The 9,792-nt window shown below is 36.2% G+C and overlaps 1 long non-coding RNA gene across 7 annotated transcripts; it reads left to right on the top strand.

Moving 5' to 3' along the window:
* The first annotated feature begins 275 nt into the window (after positions 1–275).
* Positions 276–7,568, top strand: LOC103981299 (uncharacterized). 7 transcript variants are annotated; one of them, XR_010485967.1, is made up of 4 exons: positions 276–4,155; positions 4,289–4,544; positions 5,024–5,115; positions 7,201–7,568. It is a non-coding gene; the product is annotated as an uncharacterized LOC103981299 (long non-coding RNA). The 7 variants fall into 7 exon arrangements; XR_001977734.2 differs by having other exon boundaries at positions 276–4,203; positions 4,289–4,463; XR_010485966.1 differs by having other exon boundaries at positions 276–4,203.
* Positions 7,569–9,792: the final 2,224 nt, after the last annotated feature.

Here is a 9,792-nt window from a genome sequence, read left to right as displayed (position 1 = left end):
AGACCACGTCCTCTACCTTACTCGGAGACTCAATTCCTCCACTCCATTTATATTTCTTTTTTTTCCAAAAAATCGAAAAAACTCCTTTATTTTTATTTGTTTTCGTAAGATAAATATTTTCTAAATCCATTTTTCGGTGTTTCAAGAATAATAATTCACATTTAACATGAATTTAATCTCTTTCAGTGCTATTATACATATATATATATATATTAAATTCTCATGTGTAATAATAATTAGGGTTATTACACATGAATCGAGCTAAATCGAGGTCGGATGAAACCTCAACTGCACCTCTCCCTGTTGTGTGTTGGGGAATTCATATGGATTGTTCTTTTGTGGGTTTATACGAGCAGGCGGAGAGGAGTGGGGAGAGAGATTTGGAGAGGGAAGAGGAGGGGGGGGTTGACAGAAGAGAGTGAGCACAGGGAGGGAACAAAAAATGATGGGATGGCGCTGCTGTTTCCGCTGCGTGCTCACTCCTCATCCTGTCAGCCTTATCTTCTTCTTCCTCTTCGGCCTCGGTAGTAGAGTAGAGTGGAGTCCTAATATGATTGCTCGCTGTACCAGTCGAGATCGATCTTTTGTTGCTGCTCTTTTTTTTTTTGCCTCTCGTTTTCGTTTGCTTTGCGTTGGAAACTGCTTGATCAAGGATTTCGCGTGTAGTTTTCTATCGGAGGCCTCAGATTTGAGCTTAAAGAAATGGGATTTGGGAGGCGGAAGCGGGACTTTTGAGAGGCCAAGTACCAATTCACATTGAGGCGATAGTTCGAAGGTACTTCACGCTGCGTTCCTCCTCTCACTCTCTAACTGCGTACTGAGTGCTTCAACGAATCTACTGTTTCACCATGGCTTCTCTCTCTCTCTCTCTCTCTCTCTCTTACTCTCTCTCTTTCTCTTTCTCGTTTCTTGTTCTTGTTCTTTGGATATACATCTTTGAGCAAAGCTGGGATTTTGATGGCAGTCTTGAGAGCTGTGTTTCCTTTCCCTTTCTTTCTTTTTCTTCCTTGTGACTTTTGAGTCTTCTTTCATTTTTCTTCCATCGTTTGCCATCTTATCGCCAAAGTTCAGATTTTTTTGGGTCTTCAACGAATCCTACTTTCCGGTGTGGACGACAATAATGAAACTTGAGCCGGTTCTTTTTTCTAGGGTTTCTTTTCCAAGAAGCGAAGACGCTTTTGGAGCCGACAAAAAGAAAGCTGGGATCTCTCTTTTCCCTTTCACGAATTTGTTTTGTGGTGGTTTTTGTTACTGCAGTCCCTTATTATTCCATGGAGTTGTCTCCTTCCTTCTTCAGGTTTCTTGTGTTTTTGACAGTGGAAATTATGAACTTACACTTCGAGGGACCTTGAGTGCTCTCTCTCTCTCTCTCTCTCTCTCTCTCTTTGTTTTGTTTCGATCTGTGAAGGAACTGATTCCCGGAGGCTATTTGAGGCTTCCCAAGATCACTCCTTTTGCCTGAATTACCCCTTCTTTTATTGTCTATTCATTGGTTTCTATTTTGCTTGTAGATGATGATGAATGAATGGCCTTGTGGAAGGCCAAAATCAGGTCTTTGTAGAATTTTGGTACCACGGATGTGCAGCTAGGCCAACTTTCCACTTTTATTTTTTTCTTCCTTTTGTCTGCAAACATTGCATTGAATATTCTTGCCTGCTCATTTACTCTCAGTAGCTCTTGGTTTGTTGAAGAAAGTTCTCTCTTTTGTTGTACACCATGATAGTTTGGTTTGTCTTTTTTTAGATGTCAGGGTATGGGTAACTTGATCTTTATGGAGAATTGGATTTGGGGGTAATATTAATATGTCAAACACTTGATGCCCTTTTCAACCACGAGGAAATCATGGACATGTAGTTCCAAACTTCGAAACTTTATGTGGGAGAGTAGACAGCTCAGTTTTGGTTTTCCACATATTAGTTCTTCGACAAGCTAAAAAGAACTACGAGCCAAGTTCTCAGTGGTTACTGTGACTGTTAAATCGATCAGGATATTTGAACCTCCCATTATTAACTGCCTTAAGGCTATTTTTATGGACTAATATTCTTATTTATAGCTTATGATCTGTTGATAGTGATAATAGCAATCAACAAAATGTCTTGCCACAGAATTAGTTTCACTGGCAAAATCATGCAAGCAGTTATTTTTATGAATGAAACCTATGAGTGATGGTCTTTTTCTTGCATTTGGTTTGGCATTATGCTCTTATCAATGTATATGACTATTGTCAAATCAATTGGGATATTTTGAGTTCCCATTCTTATGTCTTAAGGCAATTCTAGTGGGGGAATTTTCTCTTTCTTTAGATTATAGTTTATTGTTAGTGGATAAGAGCCATCAACGAATTGTCTTGGTACAAAATAATTTCACTTCCAAATAAATAAAGGCAGTTATTTGTGTGACTCAAACCTCTAGTTGATTGTCTTAGCATTTGATTTGGCATTATGCTGTTTTTAGCTCTCAATAGTTACTAAGATGTTAAATCAATCATGATATTTTTAGTACTCATTCTTATGTCTTATGACAAATGTTATGAAGGAATATTTCTTTGTTTTATATCTTACAGTTTGCATTTAGTTATAAAAGCAATTGGAAGGATGTTTTGCTGAAAATTGATTCACTGCGAATGCTCCAAGCAGTTCTTTATGAAAGTGATTGTCTTTTGAAACATTTCATTTGGCATTATGCTCTTATTTTAGTTATCAAATAAATTGACTAATAAAACCTATCACCCATATTACTATTTAATCGCTCAGGTTATGGGGAGGTTTATCTTTCAGGACTACCTAGATTATTTGACACTATAGCAGGCACCACAGCCCACATTGGTTCTCTGACCTTGTCCATGTAACTCCAGTTTGGAAGTATTAGAATGAATCATCCACTGCTATAGCATGTAAACCATGCTTATTAGCAGTTGTTTCTCAGCCTTGCACCACAAACAGGAAATTATCAGAAAAGAAGATGACTCTTTGGACTCATTTTCAACACTACAGAGGGTGCAGATTGGGTCAGGTTCCAGACTATTGCATTTGTTCGATGACTTCGGTTGACAGTCTTATTGGTGGCAAACCAGTATTTTGATCTTTTGAGTCACTAGACAGTCAAAATAGCCTTCTAGAGAGCAAACTGAATGCCACAGGGTAGAAAAGTGTGTGGATTCGATGATCATTTGGTAGTAAGGTGGCAAATCTTGTTTTACCTGTGCCAATGTGTGAAGGAAAATTATTACTTGGATCCTAAATCTGGTGCAACAGAACTACATCTTATTCAATTTAAATTTTTGTTTGTAGCACTGGAAAATATAGGACTTGGGATTACGTCATGCCTGCACAAGGTGAAGTAAAAAAAATGTCCAACATATATAAGTATAAAGAATCCAAGTGTTACACTATAAGCTAAATCACAGAAATTTCCTTCCATATAGCCATGCACTAGTCACCTCATCCCACCTTGTGCCTCTGGTGCTCACAATTCCCTCCTAGACCAAAAGACTAACTGTTTACTTCCACATTTTGCTATGCACTTTGTGTGAAAGCTGCTGTTGAACTAGAAAAATCCACCACCACTTGACATGGCAGCGACCCTGTGACGCATGAACACTTCAAATTGCTTGCTGCATCTGTGTCAGGTATGTGCCGATTACGTATTTGTAGGATATTGCTTGGATATCTCAAGGATACTCTATCAAAATATCCAATTTTTATAGAAGTAATTAAAAGAATTGAAAACTTTTAGAATACTTGGAAGGTAATTCAAGGAGACATATTAAAAATACCTTGTTTTGCTTAGAAATTACTTTTTGATTATAACAAAAGATTAAATAAATTGTTTACATGTTGCTTATATTAAGCATCGATGATCAGTAAAATGTGTTGAATGTACATCATTTATCACTTATCATTAATCATCATATAAAACAACTACTCTAGCACTAAATAAATTGTCAACTTAACCATATAAAATTTTATATTTGATTATTTTACTATTATGTTTGTATCGCCTACTAATGAGTAAATATTTATCCATTCAGGGTACAAGCCTGCTGTAAACCATGTTGAGGGCAATTGAAGACCTGACCATTTGATTGGTTGATGGATGATTTTGCAGCCAATAATTACTGTGATACAAGGGCTTTCATCTACATCCATGTTTAAGGTGAAATGTAGCTTCTGGAAGTTGATATTTAATCCGACAGCATATGAAGTAGGTTATCCTGCATATCTGTGGTCTATAAAGATGCATCACAAGGTCTTTTGGTTTGTCATATTGATTGATAGTATCAATCCAGGTTCAACAACTAGTTAGTATTCTCAATAAAGAGCAAATAGCTATGAGGGCTTGGTTTGGCAAATGATTGTGCTCAAGAGAGGCATTCTACAAGAGAGTCGAAACTTTTGGTCAGTTGTATGTATATTTTGTCACAGAAGTTGAAGGCGTGAAGTGAAGTCGACAACACATTAAAGGTCGGATTAGAAATCACCTCAAGTGTCTGTTTCCAAGTTTGAATTTCTGAGAAGAAGTTATTATTGGCAAAATCACCTCAGGTGCTTTGACAACCAATTTTAATTAATTCTTTTTCCATTCCATGAAAACTGGAAAGATCAAAGAATTTGATAAAGATTTGTTATTTGGTCCATTAATTCCCTCATTTAAGTTGCAACTAATAGGTTGCTTTCCTGGGATGCATAATGAGTTTGTTTTGTTTAAACATTATTGTCTCAAGCTTACAAATTGCATTCCTTTTTCAGTATTATCTTTGTCTCATATAAAGACAGTTATCAGAACCACATCATGGTCATATTTGAACTCATTGTTAATTCAACAAGTTAATGCATGCATAAATTTCAAGATCCATGACACTATATCTTAGAAAATTTGCTGTCTATACAGGTCATACTAATTACAACAATGAATATATGGGCTCTGTTTAACTTATCTTCTGTGTCTTGTATATTGAGAATTGTAATAGTTGTCTGTTTAACTTAAGCATTTTGTTTGTTCTATATTTTATTTTCTGTTTCAGAAATGAAAAAGACATGAGATGGCAGCTGAATTGGTACTTTTGGAGCCAAAGGAAAAGGTTACAATCGCTGTTGTTTGATGGATTAGTCTCAGGTTCTTTTTTTTCCCTCTCCTTTACTCTTGACCTTTTTCCAATTACCTATGATAATCTATCAGAATAGTGCCTTGCTTAATCCTATACATAGCTATACATTTTAGTGTCATTTTGATGCTGAAAATTCCGAGTCTATATATATTTGTAGCCAGACCTTGGTCTCCCTTCTTTCCTTGTGCCTCCCTCGTTCTTTTCCATTTTCTGAGACTATAGAAAGGGCCGTTGCCTGGAGTATCTTTATTTCTCATCCTGTCCCCTGCTCCTTGTCCCTTACAGATTGGGTAACCACATAGTAAAGGGGCAATACTGAACTTGTCTTAGTTTGCTTGAATTTAAACGTTTCATTCACCTTTGGTCGTGGTTGGCAATCTACTTTTTGAAATCTAATGAAGTTTTAGCATAAAAAATGGAAGGGGATGGCTATACATGAGATGTGGCTATCAATTGTAAGAGCGGATTACAGGTAGCAATTGTCGGCAAGTGGGATAAAGGCTAGGAATAATGATGTGAAGGAAAGAAGAAATGGTCAATTAACAAGAGCATTATACTTTAATTTCTTGGTGCCTGTATTGCCTAGTGGACACAGAATGGAAACACTAGTCCCATCACATCGGAACAAGTCTACCAAAAATAACTACAGATGGTCCTGAACTCCTGATGGTTGATATGAGTCTTGTAACAACAAAATTCATGGTTACTCAACATATGTAAGCCAAAACTGAAACTAAGTTCACCAGCTCATGGAGGAAAGTAAAAACTTTAGAGTAGTGATTGTGATACATGATAAAAGGGTGCCAAAAGGATTATGCAATATGTTATGTCAACAATGGTGTAATAAATAAATATTACATTATGGTAGTTCTCCAGCCTTCTCAAGTTTAACATCTTTATGATTAAGTAAACAAAGAACTAAGCTTTCGGCCGCAATGGAGATCAAGAAATTAGCAAGTTATTTCAGACCTATTGTGGTAGAGGCTGGAGGAAGTTTATAGGAGTAAGGCAATGAGATGTTAGATGGAGACAGATATGCTTGGTAGAACTGAGAACTTGGTGGTTACAATTTGAAAGAGGATGGTTAAGATTGAGAAAATCCTTCACAGAAATAGTGCTTGTTAATGCAGTTCTTTATTCCATCACCATTTATTATATTTGCATCCTGTAGATGTCAGTAATTATATTAACATGGCCACCAAAGGTTCTCTGAAAAAATAACATGACAGAAGACTTACATCTTGGAAGAGAAGTTCTTTAATGCTGCTTGGTGTCTATATGCTGTTGTTGGTTCTCTTGAAAATTGTAAGCGTGCTTTCTGCAAGTATATTGGTAATGATTTGGAATGAACTTTTTTCTTGATTTTTAAAAGATCTTTGGTTGTTTCCTATTCTGAATAAAAAAATAAAGATTACTGATCCAACGAATGGTGGAAGATGGAACACTTGTTGTCCAACCAATTCAGCTTGATTAGAATACTTGAATTTGGCTCACTGTGTGCATCGAGCAGCTACTGGTAGAAGTGCGCATACAAGTATCAGAGCAGGTCATTTGTCTGAAATCTGATTCTACCCATTTTGACTTACACCATAATCTTGCAGTTGGATCTCTGTGTCAAGCTCATTAATCTACTTTGGATATATGTTAATTCCTTTTCCTATTAACTTAGGCTTTTGTGATGAGTAACAATCCAACTAATACATCATGAACAAAGAAAAGAAAATGCTTGACTGGTACAATGTCAAACCATGGAAAGCAGCTTCTTTTGGTCGAACCCGCCAGAAAGAACAAAAGACAGCCTTACTTTGAACTGCCTGCTTTTATCTTTGAATCTCTTTGGTTTTTTTTTTATTAGGATCCTTTAAAAGCAATACATTTTTTACAAACCATTGTCCAGTTAACACTCGGTTTTCGATACGCTCTTACTTCTATATGATGAATATTTTTGCTTGTTTTCCAAATTTGAGGCTATGGTGTGGTAGAATCATTTGCCGAGGTGACTGTGGAATCTTTTGGTGGTCATCAGGGGTTAATGGATTGAATTTGTACTCAAGAGGACTTACAAAAAAAAAAAAAAATCCTTCTTGTTGCAGGTACGTGCCGAAGGAGTTGTGTCGAAGCGCATGAGCTCCTACAATGTGCAAATTCAAAATGAAATCTCAAATTTAATCATTCAAGCTGATTCTATAAATATGGCTCAGACTGTCATATTGAAGAAAAGAGAATCCTTCCGAGTTGGAAAGTATTATTTAGGATTGATTCGAGCATCGCGCAAACCACTACCGATGGATGATAATCAAGTTGCTGATTAGTTGACAATTTTTTTTTAGTACTTTTGCGAAATGTACATGGGTGGACTTTTGTTTTTCGATGGATTAGTTTTATTAATGTAATAATTTTCATTTGACAAACACTTCAAAGCTTAAACTGAGCAATCTAAGAGAATTTGCTGTTCTATGAAGCATGAGCTTTCTTCAGATATATATAGTGGTCGATTTGGTTTTAGCTTATGGTAGTATGGAATTTTCAGTCACCTACAAAATGATGCATCTTGTTTACTTAATAAGAAATATATTTTCTACTGTCATTTAGCACCCAAATATCGTTCTTAAATCCATTTTAAAAAGTACATTTTTAACATTTTGGTTTACTAATTCTTTAACAAGATCATATATAATCAATCTCACGTTGGTTGGAAGGTTGGAGAGTAAACATCACTCTCATCTCCTAAAAGTGTCCTTTGACGTCCATACCGAAAGAGCAAAACGAATGGCTATTCGTGGTGGCTCAGAATGCTCCAAATGTACACTGTTGTCTTCTCTTTATCTTTTTTTTTCTCTGATGATTGGAAAAAGCCTCCCAAACATGAGATTTTATTCGGTACTGGACTTTCTTGATCTATTACTGTGCCTCGAACGATCTCCTCTTTTCATCTCTCTCTTGACATGATTTTTTTCTACATTTTATTTCATCAGAAAACTGAATCGAAGCAATTGCAATAGATTTCAATCTATTTTGTTTCTGCGTTCTGTTGCGTAGTATCTGTTTATTCTACATCTTACCAATTGTTTTGCCTGTCTCAGCTTTTGATGCTTAGGCATGCATCAAAAGGGCAGATTTCATAAAAACCAATCTATACTTTTTGTATGGTCTTCAACTAAATCAACATTCCTGTAGATTCTTGCAAAGGAAACACACAAACCTATCAAAGAATACCAACATACACTCAAGATTCTTATCGACTGATGATATGTACCGCTCTATACCGACACTATGGGAACTCAAGTAATCTGCATCTCGATCACCTATCGAACATACTATACCGAGAGAGTCGGTAGAACAAACCTTGGTTCCAAGTGCTTCGACAGCAATAGATTTGAACAAGGTCTGCTGACAAGAACAAATGCTACAATCATAGCGCAAACTACTTGCATCGAGCAGCACTCTCATGAGATTCATGCTGAAGAAATGGAGGAGCTGCAGATCATCTGAAAATCGATAAGTCGAAGAAGATATTTGAGGCCAGGAAAGGGAGTGAACCAGATGTTGAAGAAGCAGAAGAAGATGTCATGGCAAGACCAAGTAGCATTGAGGGTTTAGATTCATGTCTTCTATGATCTTGTAAGATACAATGGGTGAAATAGATCAAGGCTACTTGATGATTGGCCAACCCAGATGCAGAGTCTGGGTGTTATCTATTCACAAGATCTAAGGATCAATGCATAATTTCCTGTATTGTGGCAGGATAGAAACAATGGACTCTTCAAGAAAGAGGAGTTATAAGAGCTCTATTTCTCTGCAACACTATCAATGTGCTAATCCAACACATTGCAGTATCAGGGGAAAAAGAAGAGATGAATCAAGATAAAATACTAAACCACCAACTTCTCAGAAACAAAGGAGCAAGACTTTTAAGTGTTGTTGTCAGAATCCCAAGGATCAGATATGCTGGATGGCAGTTTCAGTTAGAAGGCAGTAGGAAATCAATCATCTCTGAAACTATAGAAGCCTCAGTTGACAGTAAGTAATACAGTCACTTTTGCAGCTAAAATGGAGTCGATGAATGTGAGTTTGGAATCAGATAACTTATCCTATCAGGTGTTCTTCTTAATCCAGTACTTTGATTCTAACTTCTGTTGAAGATATAGTTGAAGTTCTTCATGTGGCTGGATGTTTGAGGACTTCAAGGTTGATCATGTAACCAGAGATTGCATTAGGGTAGTCCATGGATGCCTCTGTATTCCCATTCTACTTGAATGAATGATAATCTACTTTTTCACATTTGTAAAACAAAAAAAGTTGAAATAACAAAAAGAAAAAACAATGTTGAGAAACTCTTAACAGCTCAAGATATCTAAAGGAAAAAGAAAAAGTGGATCAACAGTAAGGACACTGCCAGATATCTTATAACTGATGGATTCAGGAAGGCAGTGATAAGAATTTTTAAGAAAATAAATTTTAATGAACAAGTCATATCTTTTTCTTGCCATATTCTTTACAACTCTTCCACCATTTCTTATCGCTATCATAATTATCCAATCATATGCCAACCAAAATCCGCAATCCACTAAATGCATTATGTTCAGAGGAAAAAAATTAATAATTCAAACCTAAAAGTAGGACCTGTGTATCAATTAGAAATTATTATTATTTTTATCTCGGAATTGCATAAGCATAATTTGGCA

This window comes from Musa acuminata, chromosome BXJ2-4 (assembly GCF_036884655.1).
Source record: "Musa acuminata AAA Group cultivar baxijiao chromosome BXJ2-4, Cavendish_Baxijiao_AAA, whole genome shotgun sequence".
Lineage (NCBI taxonomy): Eukaryota > Viridiplantae > Streptophyta > Magnoliopsida > Zingiberales > Musaceae > Musa > Musa acuminata.
Note: the sequence above shows the minus strand (reverse complement) of the source record. Positions and strands in the feature narration are given on the sequence as shown.